This window comes from Syngnathus scovelli, chromosome 18 (assembly GCF_024217435.2).
Source record: "Syngnathus scovelli strain Florida chromosome 18, RoL_Ssco_1.2, whole genome shotgun sequence".
Classification (NCBI taxonomy): domain Eukaryota; kingdom Metazoa; phylum Chordata; class Actinopteri; order Syngnathiformes; family Syngnathidae; genus Syngnathus; species Syngnathus scovelli.
The window spans coordinates 9785710-9803905 of NC_090864.1; the positions used below are offsets into that span (position 1 = coordinate 9785710).

At 36.9% G+C, this 18196-nt stretch overlaps 1 long non-coding RNA gene across 1 annotated transcript in view; it reads left to right on the forward strand.

The window, feature by feature from the left end:
• LOC125986103 (uncharacterized) overlaps positions 1 to 18196 on the forward strand; it is a 182837-nt gene that overhangs the window by 36587 nt on the left and 128054 nt on the right. The window contains exon 2 of the long non-coding RNA XR_011085720.1: positions 6703 to 6773. This is a non-coding gene — a long non-coding RNA (uncharacterized lncRNA). The remainder of the gene's footprint in view (positions 1 to 6702; positions 6774 to 18196) is intronic.

The following is an 18196-nucleotide window of genomic DNA, read 5'->3' on the forward strand; positions in this document are numbered from 1 at the left end:
CAGTTGTTATTATGCGAACATAATTAAAAAATAATATCTACATGTGTTGCCCTGCTTTTTGTGTTCAAATATTCATCGCTAAAATGCTTTTAACACCGCAACTATCAACGCTTTAGTCTCGGCCCTTCAAACTGAAATCCATTTATTATTTCCTTTTACTTCCCCGCTTCCAATTAATTGTTTTCATTTCCCAATTATTTCCTCTTAATCAATTTTCACTCTGTTTTTTTGCTATCAGTCTTGCTCGCAAGCTCCTTTGCATATTTTTCAAGCGCCTCTTTGAGTAATTCTGCTGAGAGAACATCTGGCTCCCTCTGGGAAGTCCTACGGAGTGACATGACATCTCGAAGACATGAACACAACTGAAAGCCAGATGTCAACAATGCAGGGGCTTAGTACAGGTGGAGTTTGTGGGTGGTCTGTTGCAGTACTAATATATCGACTGACTTATATTTTTAGCAATATCGTAAATATGCATTATGTATACTGTAGTAAAATAAACTCTTGAGCATTTTGAACGAGTCTTTATGGATAGAAATATTTACTTGACGTGTTACCTGCTTGGGATAATCAGCTCAAGGTGCAGCAAAAGATATCCCACCCACTTCAACACCTCCAGAGGATCAGTTCAGCTCATTTTCACGCCGCTGTTTAAATAGGTTATTTATTTCTTGTATCTTTTCTAAATGCATTTTGCTCATAAATATCTTTAGTGACATGCAATGGATCAGGAAAATCATGTAAATACAGGTTTATTTCATTTTTATTTTAGAAATTATGATTTACGTACAAAGTTCAAATGATTTGAAAACATTGTGTAGGAAAATATAGTCAGCAACAGTTCAATGCTTGACAACCCAAACTGAAAAAAAATCAGGGATGGATAGATAGATAAATAAATGAATAATAAAAATAAAATAAATAAATAAATAAATAAATACAACACATAATAAGTATGAAATGAAATATTTGATGTCGGATATTTTTATTTATTTATTTTTTATAACAGCTCTCCCAAATTCAGGTGGTTATCCGTGACAAACAGTATGCTACATTTTCATTTAGAGGATGGCATTCAATTCCAAAATGTCTAGATATGAAACTGCCACCGGCTACAGAATCTCATCTGGAAATTTCTCTGCATTGATCGGAGATGTGGATGACACCCTACTCCATCAAACCGCTTTTACCAAAAGCTGTTACTCTATCAGTACAGCAATCAATCCTCGTGATCTTTACAGGCTAACTCTGCAAGGTAGATTCAGTTGGCAGTGATTGTCACACCCCGGGGGTACTGCAAGTTCAAAACAACAGTCGGTAGCAACAGCAAAGAAGGTTGTTTAGCACAAGAAGTGACATGGAGCATTATTTCAAACGGCTTGTGTTAGTAGAAAACAAATGTATTCATGGGTTATGTTAAAGCTACACACACCTGATTCGAACCGGAATATTCAGTCCACCTGTGAAAACATTTTTAACTTGAACTCCCTCCAGTTAAATTTAAAAGTTGAAATCCAATCAAGTGGTAACAAGTGCTCCAATCATCTGCGCTGTGTACGTGCTAGATTGTTCTATATAACCTTACCTAACCTGTGTGTCACCTAGCAACAGTCTGTTTGAACAAAACGTGTTCTTGGATCTGTTGCCTAGCACTGTGTTCAGAAATTTGTGTGCAAAACTATCACTTGGCAATCAATACAAATCATTTCGTTGCATCTGTAGGAATGTTTTGATGAAAAGAAAAGACCCCCTGGGGAATGACGTTGGTAATTATAAGTGAACATTTGAAATGGTAAAAACAAAGGTTGTGACTAATGCAACTGTTTTGATGACTCACATTTGTTTGACTCATACTGTCATTTTATCGAGTCGTTCATCATGTCGCTAAACCTCTTATGCATTGCAATTGGTCAAAACTACAAATTGTTTGTTGAGTTGTTTTATTATCTTGTTCCTTCTAATTATCAAGCTTATTAATGATGAACCAGAACAAACAAACAAAAAAAAGTCTGCTGTTGACTTTCCTGTTGTATTTTTGACTGACCTCTTTGCTCTCGTATTTTTTTTGCTGCCGCAGTCTACTACACAGGTTTCTATTAACTCCATCCACATCATCCAAACCATAAATTGTGAAAGGGAAGGACTTGAACTTTGACAAGTTGTCGTCTTCAACCTTTCAAATACGCCTTTTTCAATGCACTTTGCCTTTTCGGCCTTTCCCGTGGATTTGACAGCCTCTGAGATATCATCTGAGGCGTAACAACAGGTGTGACGGTGGGGGTATGAAATAAAAGCAGAAAGCTCGGACCAAGGTGTGGAGTGTAACACCCAAGACTTACGGTATTGTTATTTTGAAAGAAATTGTCGCTATCTGACAAGTATTGAATACATTATCAAACCAGACACACATGTTGAATTATCTGGTTGTAGGAAGCTGATTCGAGTTTTAAATTTGAAGCGCCTCAAAAATTCATGATTTCAAATGGATATAAATTCTTTTTTAGACCTTGAGCAAATCATTGAGCAGTCAACTAGGGGCATCAGCCAGTCCGGAACATGGGGAAAAATAATTAAAAAAAAATAAGTTCTTGTACAAATCGTCACAGTGACCTTAATGACTTTGGTGTGATTCATCACAAGGTCGTACTTGCTGCAACATATCCACTTTCCCTCACCACTCATTATTATTTCATACTTGGGCAATGTTGGCACAATATGTTCTTAGCAGACAGTTTGTGTCAAAACATGAATTTTAACATCAGGGATTGGTGTCTGCCTCAAAATCAAAGGGTCGCGGCGTCTCTCTACAGCTGTCACTTTGTGCTAGCGTTTCAGCCTGCACCCTCGAAAACATCCATCACCAAAAAGGCAGACATACCAATTTCTGCTGTGACAGTAGCCTCAACAGAGCTGACTATACTGTAGCTTACGGGTATGTTGAGCTTTCTCTTCCAATTTTTAGGCAGGAAAGTCTCCTTTTAAAAGCATCACTACCATTCCAGTAGGCTCGAGAACATACTGCATAAGAAAATGTTTGCTCCTGATAAATCAACCTCGTTTGTAAAACAATAAGAAATACACAATCCATGTGGAATTATTGTTTTTATTGTTATAGTTTTCCCAATGGTGCCCTATCCTTTGTGCATCACTGAATGACTGAGGGACAATACAAGCAAAATCTCTTTTTTTTTTTTACGACCAAGCATTATATTGTTCTCTTGTTATTCAAACATTCACTATTGTCTTAAAAATCACATACCGCATTTTCGATCTGACAGCCAGTATACGGTGTGTGGCAGTCATATTGTAAAATCTTATTTACATAACAATTTTCCAACTCCCCCGCTGTCACACTTGACTATTTTTTTCCCCTCTGTCTCGTTGCAGTATGCAACTTTCCACCACAGCGCCCCCTATTGGTTCATCTATCACTCTGATTTTGCTGTTATCCACTGCAAAAACAGCAAAAATAATCCTTGACTCCATCTGCCCCTTGGCATACATGACAAGCCTGCATATCAAAACAAACTTAAAAGTTCACAGCCAAGCCTACACTGACCACCTCGGTTATAGAATAATCTTCTCAAGACAGCCAATTACTGCACATCTCGTATATGGTGACTCCCATAACCCCAAAAGCCTTTTAGCCACTACAAACAAACTTCTCAAGTCATTTCATAACACCTCTACACCCTTCATTTCTATTCTTCCAAACAAAAATCAACAAATCTAGAAATTGTATGTAAAGGGAGGGCAAGTCCAAAGATAATTATATTTAAAGCCTGCAGAGATATTCTCTTTTTTCACAAATGCATCATTCATTTTTGGATTGTTTTATGTTAATAACCAGTGGCAAGCATTATTTTGAAATCTATGGGAGCTACAACTGAACTAACAACAGCAGAGACAACCAAAACATGTTGCTTGGCATTTTTTTTTTTTTTTTTGGGAAACTCCATTTTATTTACAAAATTGCTGACTTTGAGTTGTACTTGCTGCAGTGTAGTTTTATGGGTCCTTGTGGGATTGGGCTAGTAAACAGGAGATGAGACAGTAAATTCTTACACTGTGAAAGCGTCAAGTACGTGACTCAGTTAGGATTGTTGGGTTGGAATGCTGCTGGATATACAAAACCAGATATATGTCCCAGTAGCTGGATAGCAGGATTGTGAGACGTCTTTATTTAGTTCTTTATATTGCTGGTTTTAGACTGTCCTGAAAACAAAATGGACAGAATAAGACACAGATAAGTCAGATTACTACCTTCTCCAGTACCTGAGTGTATTGAGTCTGGTTTTGTGTGCATGTGTGTGTGTATTTATAATATTAGCTATTTTATTTTTATTTTATTTGATCACAATAATTGTATGTCTTCATAATTGTTCTGATTGTATATATTCAATGTATTTCTAATTTGTATAGTTAAAACCAAGGCTGGTTAAAAAAAAAAAATCTAAAAAAAGTGTCTTTACCATTATTATTCAAATAATCTAAAAATAGCCTGTATACATAAATAAAGGATTTTAAGAGAATATTTCCTTACTTGGTGCATGTGGTGCTTATCTGCAAAGACAACTTTAGGCACTGCTTGACCGCTTTGATCTTGCATGCTATTTATCCCTCGACGTGGATTTATAGAATTCCATATGCAACCATCCACACTGTATCATTAGTCAGCATTACGAAAGCTTTTTGTATCCTGCCGACACATTTCTTTGCCTCTAGGAATAAACCGGTTGAGATAGTGTCAAAATAAAAGTCACAGTGCGTGCGTGTTTTATAGATACTGCATCTCCAGTCAGTACAGTAGATCCATCATTGTAAGCAGTAAAAAAAATATATATATATACCGCACACGCACGATTAATAGGCAGTCTACATTCTCACGATAATTTCTCCACAGTACCATTAACCTTTTCAAAGTATTTGAATAAGAAAATTGTTCTGCATTAAACACCCAAATATCGTATGATTAGCAATAATTTGTCATTTTAGTATTAAAACGTTTTGCCATTACAGTGCTCAAATCTTTTCTTTTATTTAAATATCATTGGAACAACTCTAATCCAACTGCATTGTGACAAGTTGACTTTAAAAATAGGATCCATTCACTAGAATGTATAAAAAAGCAGAAATGTCAATTACATTTATCCGAACACGTTAACTCACGAGAAACCTTATCCCACGTGAAGATGACGACATGACATTTAAACTGTGTCCTCCATCATATTAAACTGCGGCACCGAGTGTGTGTATGTGTGTGTATGCTCCCTGTGACTCTATCAATCAGTCTAATTACTCATCAATCCAGTTAATTCTTCATTATCATTAACCTTGACAATCCCCCCCCCCCCCCCCCGCCCCTCCAAGAACATTGGCATCTGCCAGTTCTTTCAAAACCATTTGAGTATTACACATCCACCAATCGCATCATTGAACCTTTAAGTAAACACAAATGCAAACGTACTCATTCTAACTCGTTTGCTTCTCATTAGAAGTGTAATACGTCCTACTTAAGAGATTTGAACAACGACAAAAGTAGGTGATGCTCACATTTAGCTCGGTTAATGAACCCATGCTGCTGAGTCCCTGTTAATGGATTATCCATTATGATTAGGCTATGATAGCCTCTGTGCCCCGTCAAAGCCTGATATTTGTCATTTTACATGGCGTAGCAAACCTTCCTGATTACTACATATGAACCAATCAATCATGATGAAATTCTTTTTTATTTTTAATTGCAAAAAGACTGATGAACATGACACATTTTTGGCAACAGGATTACAGAAATTAATTATATTGGCACTCAGTCAGGATCCAGGCCAAACAATACTGAATATATTTTATCAATCCGTATACCGTATTTTCCGCACTATAAGGCGCACCTAAAAACCTCCAATTTTCTGAAAAGCCGACAGTGCGCCTTATAATCAGGTGTGCCTTATAGTGCAGAAAATACGGTAATGTATAGCACCTCAGACACGTGGAATATCAAATGTAGAAATCTGAAGATCCACCAGACCAAGACCTGTATGGAAGCTAGGAGCATTTGAGGATAACAATAGATTCAACACTGGTACAAAACAAACTTGAAACCGAAAATAAAAGTGAGCCAAACTACAGTCACCGGGGGAATCAATAACACACTTGGAAACTATTATTTTCCATTGATCACCGGCACTTGGGAGAAGCACAATCGGATAAATGCAGCTGGATTAAATAAAGCTATCCACACTCAATGTTTCAAATGATGACAAGCAAACATGGTGCAGGCTTTATTTAAATTCCTGCACCTTTTCTGGTTTTTTTTCCCCCCCACCTGTGCTTAGCCATCTGTACAAAAACTCCTGTGTGTTAAACCTTATTGGGTTTGCAAATTACAAGAAATTATAGTAATCGTTCCCATTTTAGCTCATAATATCAGAAATTAGAGAATAGACTAGAATTGACCCAGTTTAGGACCAATAAGCCGTGAAATTGCCACAGAAATTGCGCAAGCACGGCTATTTTATTGATTGCTGGAATTCTGCAGGTGCAAAAGTCGCTGCTTTTTCTCATGACCGGGAGAAAAATCTATTAGAAAACACCAAGGTGCCAATGTTATTTAAAACAGACAGTGTCATTTTCTTGTTTTTACTGATATTGCTGAAACTATATCTACATTATAGCAGAAGGTAATTGAAAACTTTAAATTGTCCGCAGGTGAGAATGGCTGTGATTGGTTCATCCAAAGTGACGATAAGCGGCACAGATAATGGATATTCAGCGTAATGGTGAGTTTTATATTTAATTGTTTATTTTGTCTGTCACATGAAAAAATTGTCATTACATAAAAAATGGTTTGCTGAATTATAGTATGATAGATTCAAATTCCGTGGTACCTGCAAGACCGTCATTTGGGTGAAAAAAAAAATCAGCAGCTTAGCATCCTACAGTACGTGCTTTACATGGTTATCACAGTGAGTGTCACATGTACTGCCTAGTTTTCATCCATCTGAAACAGCATTGTCACTGATAACTTTCCTGCAATTTGTCAAGGTTATCTCCTGGCATGTTGATAAGTTGTAAACGCTCAATAAATGCATAGACACGGCAGTGCTATATCCAGAAGCATACCAAGTGCATATGAATTAATCATGATGTATTTCTTTACCCTGATTGAATTAAAGTTAAAAAAAAATACAACAGGTCAGGGTATGTGAGGAATCCGCAAAGCTCTCCAATGCACCAGATCAGTCATGTCAACTTGAAATTGGAAATAGCCACTCATTACTTTGGAGGCTATCCTCGCCTTGTGTTTGACCTTGTAATTTCTGTCATTCAGTGGATTGCAACAATCTCGTACATCAAACAAAATGGACAAGGCACTTCAACCAAAAAAGTGGAAACTTTAACCACAACCCAGCTTTCACAAATCACATACCTTCCCCCATAAATCGCTTCGATGGATCCGAGCAACACTTTTGATTACTGTAATAATAAAAGTTATGGACAACAAAGCAATTCACATTACACAATTTGCAAGGGAGAAAAAGTGACAATAGCACAAATAAATAAATAAATAAATAAATAAATAAATAAATAAATAAATAAATACATGAAAGGGCTTTCAGCCTTGCTCTTGAGTCTTCCAAACAAACCCGCACTTGCACAGGAAGGAAGTCACTTGTCACTTGACATTTTCTTTCTTGAAGTGTCCGTACAGACAGGAAGCCTGTCACTTCTAAACAACATCGCCAAGCAAGAGTGATTCCCATCAAAAGTGCCGATTTATAATGTACATAGAAACACTCGTTATTTTTTTTCGTTTTATTTTTTAGTTGCCAAGAGCTGGAATTCCACTTTTCCACTATTCAAACCAGCGTTGACCGCTCCTTGCAAAATGCTCGTGTCACCTCATAGCTGCATCTTAACAGCTTTTTAAGGAGCTTCATCCGGCTGCATAACGGTAAAATATGCTGCTGCAGTAAAAGGTAAAAATGAAACAAATAACATCCAATAAAAGTGGACCGAAAACAAATCTTTGGCTGGCTCGGAAAGGGATGAATAAAAATCCTTTTTTTTTTCTTTAGTCCTTCTCCAACACTCCTTTTATGTGCGGCTGATCATAGAGAGAGAGAAAAAAGATTATTTAATCAGAACCTGAAGTTCCTAATAATGGTTCTAATCTAATTTTTGATACCATGACAAAGAATAAATCCAAATTTCAACTAAACATACAAACATCCTTGAGGAATAAAAGCCTTTATTTCCATTTATTGTTTTTTCCCCACCTATGTATAGAGAAAACACATAACCTTTCACAGAAAACACAAGAGTATTATTCGTAACAATAAATGCAATAATGATTCAATTAAGGTGTGGACTTTCTTCAGGGACTAGCTTTCAACCAATTTAATTGCAAAGGGTCATAAACAAGTTGTTGAGGGACTGATGTCCACACTGCAGCACTAGACAGGCATGAAATCATAATGCTGACATTCATTTTAATGGAATTTAATCAAGATTTAATTTGGCATGTCTTTCGGATTAAATGCAAAATGTTTATTTTGTGTTGATCGATCTTTACAATTTTATCTGAGAAAATAAGTCGTAGGGAAGTTTTTATCCTGGCCACAAGGGTTGCCAAATTTTTGTGTGAACCTTGCAAGTAAGCACCTTAGGGACACAAAAAGAAAGGAGACAGAAATACAACCTCGGTAAAAAACAAAAAAGCTAGCAAAATAAAAAAATGACCATGAGAAGCAAATAGAAAAGCACCGATTTCTGAAGATTTTAATTAAAGACATTCTTGATCGACCCAACTGAACATTCTTACCGCCACATGGGAATTTTGATCACATGGTGTTTCATGCATTGAAAAAAAAAACTATTATATAACCCACACGTCTGCAGTAACCTTTCACCTCTTATGATGGAGCAAATAATTGATATCTGGAACAAACACCGCAGCGAGTCGTATTTGAAATGTGTTTCTGTTCACCACTCACCATGTCTAGCAGTAGATACCGCCTTTTATTATTATGATCTAATTTCTTATATTTGTACAAAATCACATCTAAAGCACAAAATAGTTTCAGGAAGGCTGTTGACAATTCAATTGGTTGGTTTCTTCTATTCACAAGGTCAGAGTTGATGTAAAAACATCAGATTTCTCGGGTATGGTAATCAAGAAACGATAATGATGCATCTGTAAGTCCGACATGATAAATTAGAAGATTACACATATACAAAGAGATCGGTGACAATTCCCAGCGTCCTGGCAAACAGGAAACAACAAATTAAGAAGGGGTGACTCTCCTCATCTGCAACGGATATTGCACACAAGCATATGTCCTCTCTCCACCGCTTAAATTTGCAGATGACACGCCAGCCATCTGTCTCATCCAAGCTGGCAGCATTTTTGCATATCAAAATGAGAAAGACAGGATACCTGCATTAAGCTGTGCGATAAAAAAAACAAATCAATATTTTTACACAGATGCCACAGTCTCGGACAATAACGCTGGTTGTGATTCGGAAAGTGTTATCACGAAATGTAGTGTATCATTAAGTAGTAAAGGGTAAATGAAGCTTCAAATTTGCTTCATGAAGCAGTTGTAACTTTCTATTGGGCCAAAGGCACACCGAATTTATTTAAACAACAAGAAAAAAATCCAATAACTGATTCATGAAGCTTCACTTTCGAATCAGATTTTATGTGACAACTCCAATAATAATATAAATATTGTATTCAGCAACTAACTGGAGTTAATTCAGCACAGGTGTGCACAGTATCACGTTTTGTCTTCTTAAAAAAAGAAAAATAGAAATCAGTCTTTAACCAACTGCGTCGTCTTCTTGCAAGATAAGCGAGTCTAGCGTTTTGACACCCGTCATGACTAACCCGGTGGTAAGAACCTGAAATAATGGTGAATAATGACAGCGAGCAGCACCCCTTAATGAGGTGCGAGTCTCTCCATATGGGACTCAAATTTGCACTAACCAAGATGTGATTCATAAAGTGCTCTTCGCATGAAACAAATTGATATTAAAGTAGACAGCATCCTCATAACGCTGCACGTATAGGACAGCTTCCATCAAACATTGTCAGATGTCGTTTGGGTCTTGATGATTCACCCTCGAGGCTGCAGAGCAGCCACAAGATGCTTTTATTCTCATACGGGTCAGCTGAAATGTTGGACTGAAATGTTAGAACCAGAGAGAATCTCTTTAGTAGGAGTGGAACAAAATATTGATTGGGATAAATTGTCAGACAGTGAGATTTTTTTTTCAGGATTATGCTGTGATTTTTTCCAATGGGAATTTCAATTAAAAAACCCCAACAACAAATAATGATAATTAAAAAAATAATACAAATATAACGACAATAATAATAATAATAATAATAATAATAATAATAATAATAATAAAATTGATGATCCACACTCCTAGCCCGATAATTAAATCCACATCCACCCATCTAATATGGAAGACAATACATATGCATGAGCATTCTTTGCTCGTCAACAATGGATGGGTGGGCACACACGAACGAGGCTAAATGGACAATGAGATAAACACGGCGAGCTGACATGTCTCTATCACCATGTGTCATCTTAAATGAGGAGATAGCGGCGTGTTCACTTTGTATCTCTCACGGAACACTGGCAACAATAATCAATCTGACATGCCATCTGCTTCTGCCTCATAACCATCTGTATTTGCAATCACACCCATGATAATTTGCTCACTTTTTCTCTTTATTCCCATCTTTGCTCCCACGCAACCAAAATCATCTCCTCTAAAAATGTCTCCTCCTTCAATCTCTCAATATTGTGTTCCTGCTATCGACCGTGGCACTAATTGATGGAATTGTACAAAGAGAATGCAAAGTAGATGACACAAACAAATATAATTGCGTGTGCAATGGTGACACGCTGCAAAAATTGCTCTATAATAAGACTGATAAACACCATTAATAAGAACCACCTGGAAAAAAAAAATAAAAAAATCCAGGAAATGCTTCTCTTTTTGTCCCCTTTTGAATCTGTTCCCTATTTTGTCTGCTAAGGGTATTTTCCGAAGAAATAAGAGCACAGCTCTTTTAACATCTGGTCCCGATTTGCAATATTGATACACCACTTGTCCCTTTTTTTTTCCTGTGTGCAAAAAGTGGATATTCATCCAATTAAATCGGTTCAGCGGAAAGTTTAAAATACTACATCAGTTCCGTCAGTCGGGAGCTGTGGGATTTTATCTCACTCCAAAAGAAATGAATGGTAATCAAGTTTACGGCACAAACAAGCCCTCAGACGGAGCGATGCATAAGCATAGAGCTCCTTCATCTGTGCAAAAGCATCTCACGTGACTCGTCTGGAAGACTAATTCACCGAGGCTGTGCTTCACTGTGTCCTCAGGGTGTCCTCAGAATTCATATTGAACACGAACTCACTCATTTAGTGCAAAATAGAGAGACATATGGTTTGTTGTAAGTGGGCGATGCCGTTTAGGTTTACACACAGATGGTTGCCAGCTAACCAATCACATTCTACTCAAAATAAGTTAGGGATACAGGTAGTTCTGGCAAAGCGAGGCACTCCCTAAAATTCTGAAATATGCTTGAACCCCCAGGTGATGGACCACTTAATTGACTTTTGGGTATCTTCCCATTTTTCCTGGGATTTTTTTCCCCCTAGTTCCCCCATCCACTGTCGATTAGTGTTTTCTGAAGAACATTTTGGGTTTGAATATTTAAATTTTTTGGGGGGAAGGGTTTGCGAAACCTCTATGTACTGTATAAAAAATTCTTTACATTTCTTAAATTAATTTATGACAATATAATAGTATATATTGTATAGAATTTAATTTATTTCATAAAAATTAACATAAAAAATATTAAATTAAACTGAATTTTTAAATATATTTAATGTGTCTGGACTTGAGGAATACTAATAAAATACTGTTAAGGCGACTAGGATAAACATAAGTCTTTTTTCATGGCCATGTTTGATTTTTCGCCCCGTGAAAAATACATCCTTATTTAGAACAGTGAACGAGAATCGCTCAAACTATATTTCTATATTTTGTGATTGTACATCAAGTGTTTGTGTGCAGCGTTTTCCTCCCAATGCTTTCTTTAGTACCCATCAGTCATTATTAGACACCAGCAGGATCTCATGACCCAAATAGAAAAGTCTTTGGTCCGTGCCAGACCGCACTTATCTACACATGATTGCGCTCATTTGTCTAATGACCAATCACTACTTATGAATTCAGCCTTGCACGTCCGTGTGTGTGTTAGCGGCACACTCCGAAACTGTCTAAAAAAAATCAAACTTTCTATGCTACTCATACCTTCCTAAGATTCTGCACTCATTAGTGCAGGATGACTTGATGAGCAACTTGTGAATAATTCATGTTGTGTACGGAGCAGTGTTGACGGGTGTTGAACATAAAAGGAAGTGAAACAACATCGTTCAGTCATTGCCATTAACACTTGTTAGGGGACTTTCTTGTGCGCTAGATGTTTAAATTCAGGCCCTCTTGATGGCAACAAATCCTGCCTTTTAAGCCTCATTGAACTTTAGCAATCAGTATTAGTAATAGCTTTGAATTTGAGAAGGTAATGACTTTGCAAATAGGTGTCAAAGTGCAACACGGGCTTCGATTCCACTTGATTCGTAAAATTGACAGGAAACCTGAGGTTTAATGAATGCAACTACTTGGTTTGGATTTTTCACAAATGCAGATACACATTTTTAAAATCTGTTTTCCTTTTTAATTGTCGCATATGGATGGGTCAAGTTTAATCATTTCACCATTAAGTGTCAGGACTACAAACCTGAAAATGATCAATTGCATTCAACTGATGACAAATTAATGCCATTTTAAAATGTTGTTTTTTATCATCATAAAACAAAGACCTTGGATGAATGAAGGTGGGTGGCACGCAGAACATATTTTTTGTAAAGAAGTCTCAAGGCAAAGATTTCTTGAGTACTCTTGAAAAACAGAAAATAATTTTAATGGGGAAAAGGGCTGAAAGGGTCAGAGTACAAATGAACGTACAAATAAAAGCAAAAGCACTTTGCTGCTGTGAATTATTTCTATTCACATACTTCAAAACAGAATGTACTTGCAAAGATAGATGAAAAGAATATAGTTTTACAATTTTTTTTTTTTCTCACCACTTCCAACTAGGACACAGACACTTAAGCTAAGCATACACTGTGTGCTCTTGGAATTGTTCGATTTAAATTCCATCTCGCATTGTACGAATTAATAGACTGCAAGTGACGGACTAAAGTAATGATTACGCAATCTAACAATTTTATGAATCCTTCCAAAACATGCATGCACTGCTTGTATACAAAGTTTTTGCAGTATTTCATCTTTTTACTGTGGACTTTTATTTTTTTTTTTGAGTCCATCTCCACTAAAAAGCGAAGTTCAGGTCTCAGTTGACTACTCTGTTCACCCTCAGGCTATGATTGACCTTTACTTGTGCTTTTTGCTGTAACGACAGTACAAAACCCGCTTTTCGCTTGAACAGGTCAATAAAGTCTGCTTGGGTGCATAGATTGGTTTTACAAGACAGTATGAAAACAAATTGACATTCTTCGCCTTGCAATCAATTTCTTTATATTCATACTTTCGAAAAAAAACGTTCTTTCACTGCAGCTGTTTTTCTTGAACATGCAGTGACGCTGTCCAAGGTCCTGAACGAACCATTTAAATTTAAATGATCTGCAGTTTAAAAGGGTGTTGTACCAAAAGCGCTAATGAATAGATCCCAAAAAAAGAACCACAAAGTTCCAATTACATAACATCACTTAAGTTCAAATTTAGAAGGTTATTCATTACCCATTGATGGAAAACTTTAACTTGAACCACTGTGGTTCACGCAGAGGTTTAATTACGTAACACCAGCACTCAAGTTCGAATCAGGGTGACTGTGCCTCCCAATCGCACTCGTCCAGACTACATTTTGCTAAGCTGGGCATTGAAGGACACTAGACTTGTGGTGAAGTATAAAACTCTGGTCTTCTTTGGGTCACAAGTGCAAACCGCAGTCAGAGAGGCAACACAAGACAATGATACGTTATAAATTTTTAAGCTTGTTTTTGTCAGCCTCAAGTGTTACCTATAACTGACAAAAATTGACTTTAAGGAAGTAGAAATTAAAAATTAGAAGTATAGAAAATTAACGTTAATTTCATGTGATTTTTAGAAAAAAAAATTATCTTAATATTTTTATTAATTATTTTTATAACCCTATTTCATTGCCATAGTCAATGCACAGCGATGCATATACAATCTAGCAATATCACATAACTGACATCAGAAGTCAAGCCCCAGACAGACATACTAAGAAAAGAAAAAAACACAAATTAATGTCAGTTTGACATCTGTGAACTCGGGCATGAACATCTGATGCAGCTTTCTTGCCTATTAGTGCTATAATAAGAAAAGGCCTAAGGGCTGATGCTCCACATCCAGATCTATCACCTCACAAGAGGTGACCTGTGTTATCCAGGTATCAGTCTCTAACAATCCTGCCTGCTTCAAAGGAGCTGCATCTATTGGAAGCGTGTGTTGCCGTGAATCCTCACAGAGAGGATACTATCATGAATATTGTATTAGTACTCGTGAATTTGATGAGATTCTATGGATCTTTGCTTTGATGATTAGTTATTGTGATGGCAAGTTGTATTTTAATCAATTGCTTTTATTTATTTATAAGAAACTGGTCCATGTTAATAAGAAGCTTGGGCAACAACCTGTTGAAAAAATATTGATGACCTCATCATTTTTAAATCAACTCGTTACATTCTGCTAGTCCAAATAAAAGCGATATAGTGCAACATGCATTTAAAAAAATAAATAAAAATAGACTACAAAGAAGCACAATCCAGATTTAAAGTTTGTCTTCTTTTGGAAAATGATTTCCCCAACATTCAATAGCTTTAAATTTTTAAACTGGTGTTTTCGATGTGTTCACATTGATTTTATATTTCCAGTTCCATTAAAATGTCAAATCTCCCTTATTTCATTGACAAGCTTTTAGAACTTTTGGAGCTACTGTACCTTGTTTACTGACAAAAGAGACAAATGCCTGAAAAATAGAGGGAAAGACAAAATAACAGGTACGGCATAGAAAAGGGAAAAGGCAATTCCATCACACTCTCCCCATTGAAGCTGCTCTTGTCAGATCCACAAATGACAAAATGATGGCTACAGATGGGCATGAAGCCTCTACTTTGGTGTGCTGTACCATTTAAGTGCAGTCTTTGATACTCTAGATCACAGTGTACTCAACTTTTCCTGACCACTCTAATCTTGTCATTCGTTTTCATGTCGCACTTACAATTAAAATTCCCACACATCGTATTTATTTACCTTCAGTTCTACCACCGCTGCAAAAACACGCCCATTTTTAAGGCCTACGTTTATCCTTGCAGATGTTACGAAGGTTTGAATTAGGTCAGCTGATAATGTTGAGGGCCACCATGCATGCAAATGCGCCGGACAGCTCCAGGATCATTTGCCCGCTGGTTATTACCACATCTGCATACAAGACAGTCTGAGATGTGACTACAAGAATCAGAGGAAGCTCTCTTAAATGCTTCATTGGGTTCTTCCCTCTTCTTATCCTGTTTCCGATTAAATTATTCACACAAGACTTAAATAATTCTATATATTTGATTAAAAATGTATTAAAAAAAAAACATAATGGATGTTCCAGTTGTAGTTATCCAACAAATTTTGATGAATCCCTTATGGATGGTTTATTGATTGAACTAAAAGGGACTGCTGGACCTTGGCACGAGATGTTAGCTCTGCTGAGTGCCATTGTAGTCAGACTTATTTAATGTCTTTTACTGAAAAAGGCATGTTGGCATTTTTCCTAGACTGCAATATTATATAGTATTCAAACCATTACTGTCAATGTTGATCTAGGAAGTTTTAATCTTATCTATGAGAAGTATAAAATGAAAGGTCCAAAAGTGTTCAGTCATCTTCATACAACTGCATGGAAAGTTTCAGTTTGAGTCTTGTTTTTTTTTTCTGTGACTGTTTTGCTATATTTGTTAAATTTAGTGTATTGGCCATTTTAATGAGATTTATAATATATGCACATATTGGGAGATATTTCATCATACAGCAAGATAACTGGCAAGATGTGGAATATTTGTTCAAAAATATATTTTTTTAATATTTAAGTGAGTGAAGTTCCCAAACAGCAATTTGAGGGTTGGTTCATAATTCTTAAATGTAGTTTGCCTGCTTTGCTCACTTCAAAATGTAGCGTCTCAAAAAATAAGAAAAGCTCGAGTAAAAAAATAAGTCTACAGTCAAAATGATAACTTTGAAACAATTATGGTCTGACCTTGCAGAAGATGAGTTCCTTTTTTCATTATGTTCTGCAGAACAATAAAAATAATCTCAATGGCACCGCATTATCTTCGACCTCATTGTATCAACTCAAAAAATAAATCTCAAGTGCAAATACAAATCTGTTTAAAAGATCTTAAACCTTCTGGCGCATCAGTGAGCAGAATGCTGTGTGACCTCACTGTAACAATAAAATACACTTCTTAAATGAAGGGTCATTCCTCTTAAAGATCTTCAAAAGTGACACATCCGTCATTTCTGGAGCGTAAATGAAATATGGAAACATCAGTCGGGTGTGATGTTAAGCCAGAAACGTTGGTCGGTGCAGCACCTTAGTGATAATGTTGCTAAATCCATCCATTTTAACCTTCTGACCTCTGCTTTGATTCCCCTCATCAAGCATCCTGCCCCCCTACTGTTAGCCACGTTTTCTGCCTGTCCTACCATGGCACTCCTACAATAATTCTTCACTCTGCCAAGTTGTGAGAGGATGAACTATTAATTTAGGTGAAGTGCCACTGTGTCTGTACCTGCTGTTCAGCTCAGCCAAGCAAGCTGAACAGTGCCCCGAATAAAAAATAGATAGGCTGCCTGTCATCTTTCACCTGTCTGGCATATGCACACCTCTGGGCTTTCATCGCATGCAGTCAACTTGCAAAAGTATCCGCTGTGACTGGTCAGACAAATTCCAATATTACAGCATAACTATCAGCGGGACATTTACTGCGGCGACGAGGAAATCTGGAGTCATGAGTCAATGCCTAGAGTGAAGGAGTATGGGGAAGATAGAGATGGAGGAAGAGGAGAATGAGTCAAAACGATGAAGCTGTGCTATGGCAGGGGGGACAGCTCAGGCAGTTAAGCCTTAAAAAATATCAGGTCTAAGAAGATAGGTTATTTTTTTGTTTATATTGGAATAATTAGGATTTTCTTTCGTATTTTTTTGATGGAAATTTTATGTCACGAATTGAAGCAGTAATTAGTATCGGTGCCGATGACGATTCAAGAATTGGCTATTGTCTGAAACAAAGTGTTATCAAACATTCCTAATTTCAAGAAAATCTTTCATAAAAACAATTGTGACTCAAAGAGTAAATAGTTTTGTTCCGATAAAGACATATTGAAGGAATTTTCTGTCAGGCAAATGCATGCATGCATTAAGAGAGCAGTTGTTGATTAGCTCACCGTTAGCATCAAGCAGGTATTTTAAGCTGCAAGTATTTCTCCGGAATGCTACGAACGTCTTTAAGTGAAGACAATTTGTAATTTTAGTATTGACGCATAAAGTCGATTTGTCTTCGGGGCCACGTAAAATGATGTGGTGGGTCGTATCTGCCTTATGTTTGACACCGATGATCTAGATGGATGAAGTTCTGAATGTTTGGCGGACGGCCAGAATTTTCCAACAAGGCCATAATGCTCCTTGTTGATCCAGCCTTTGCCCTACCCCTGCTGGATCACGAAGGACTCATAGTGGGAAGCTTACAGACGACAGCTTTGTTTAAATTTCACAGACGGCTAAGCCAGGATGACAAGTGAGTGCGCAGGATGGTGGCGCTGCCTAATGATCCGGCTGGATGTGGACATCATGAATGCACTGAAAGGAATTACAGTCTGTTTCATGCTCTCCCGGCAGAGATTTAGGGAGATGTTTTTGGGAACTTTATAGTTAAGAGGATGATATTGCATAAAATGAAGATGCAGGGAAATGTTGTGTCTCAAGTGTCGCCAACTTAAATAATTATTTGCTATAATTAGAGACTTTTAAAACACCTCTCAAATTGATTTATTGTTTTTCCTCAATGCCAGCAGTGTTCCT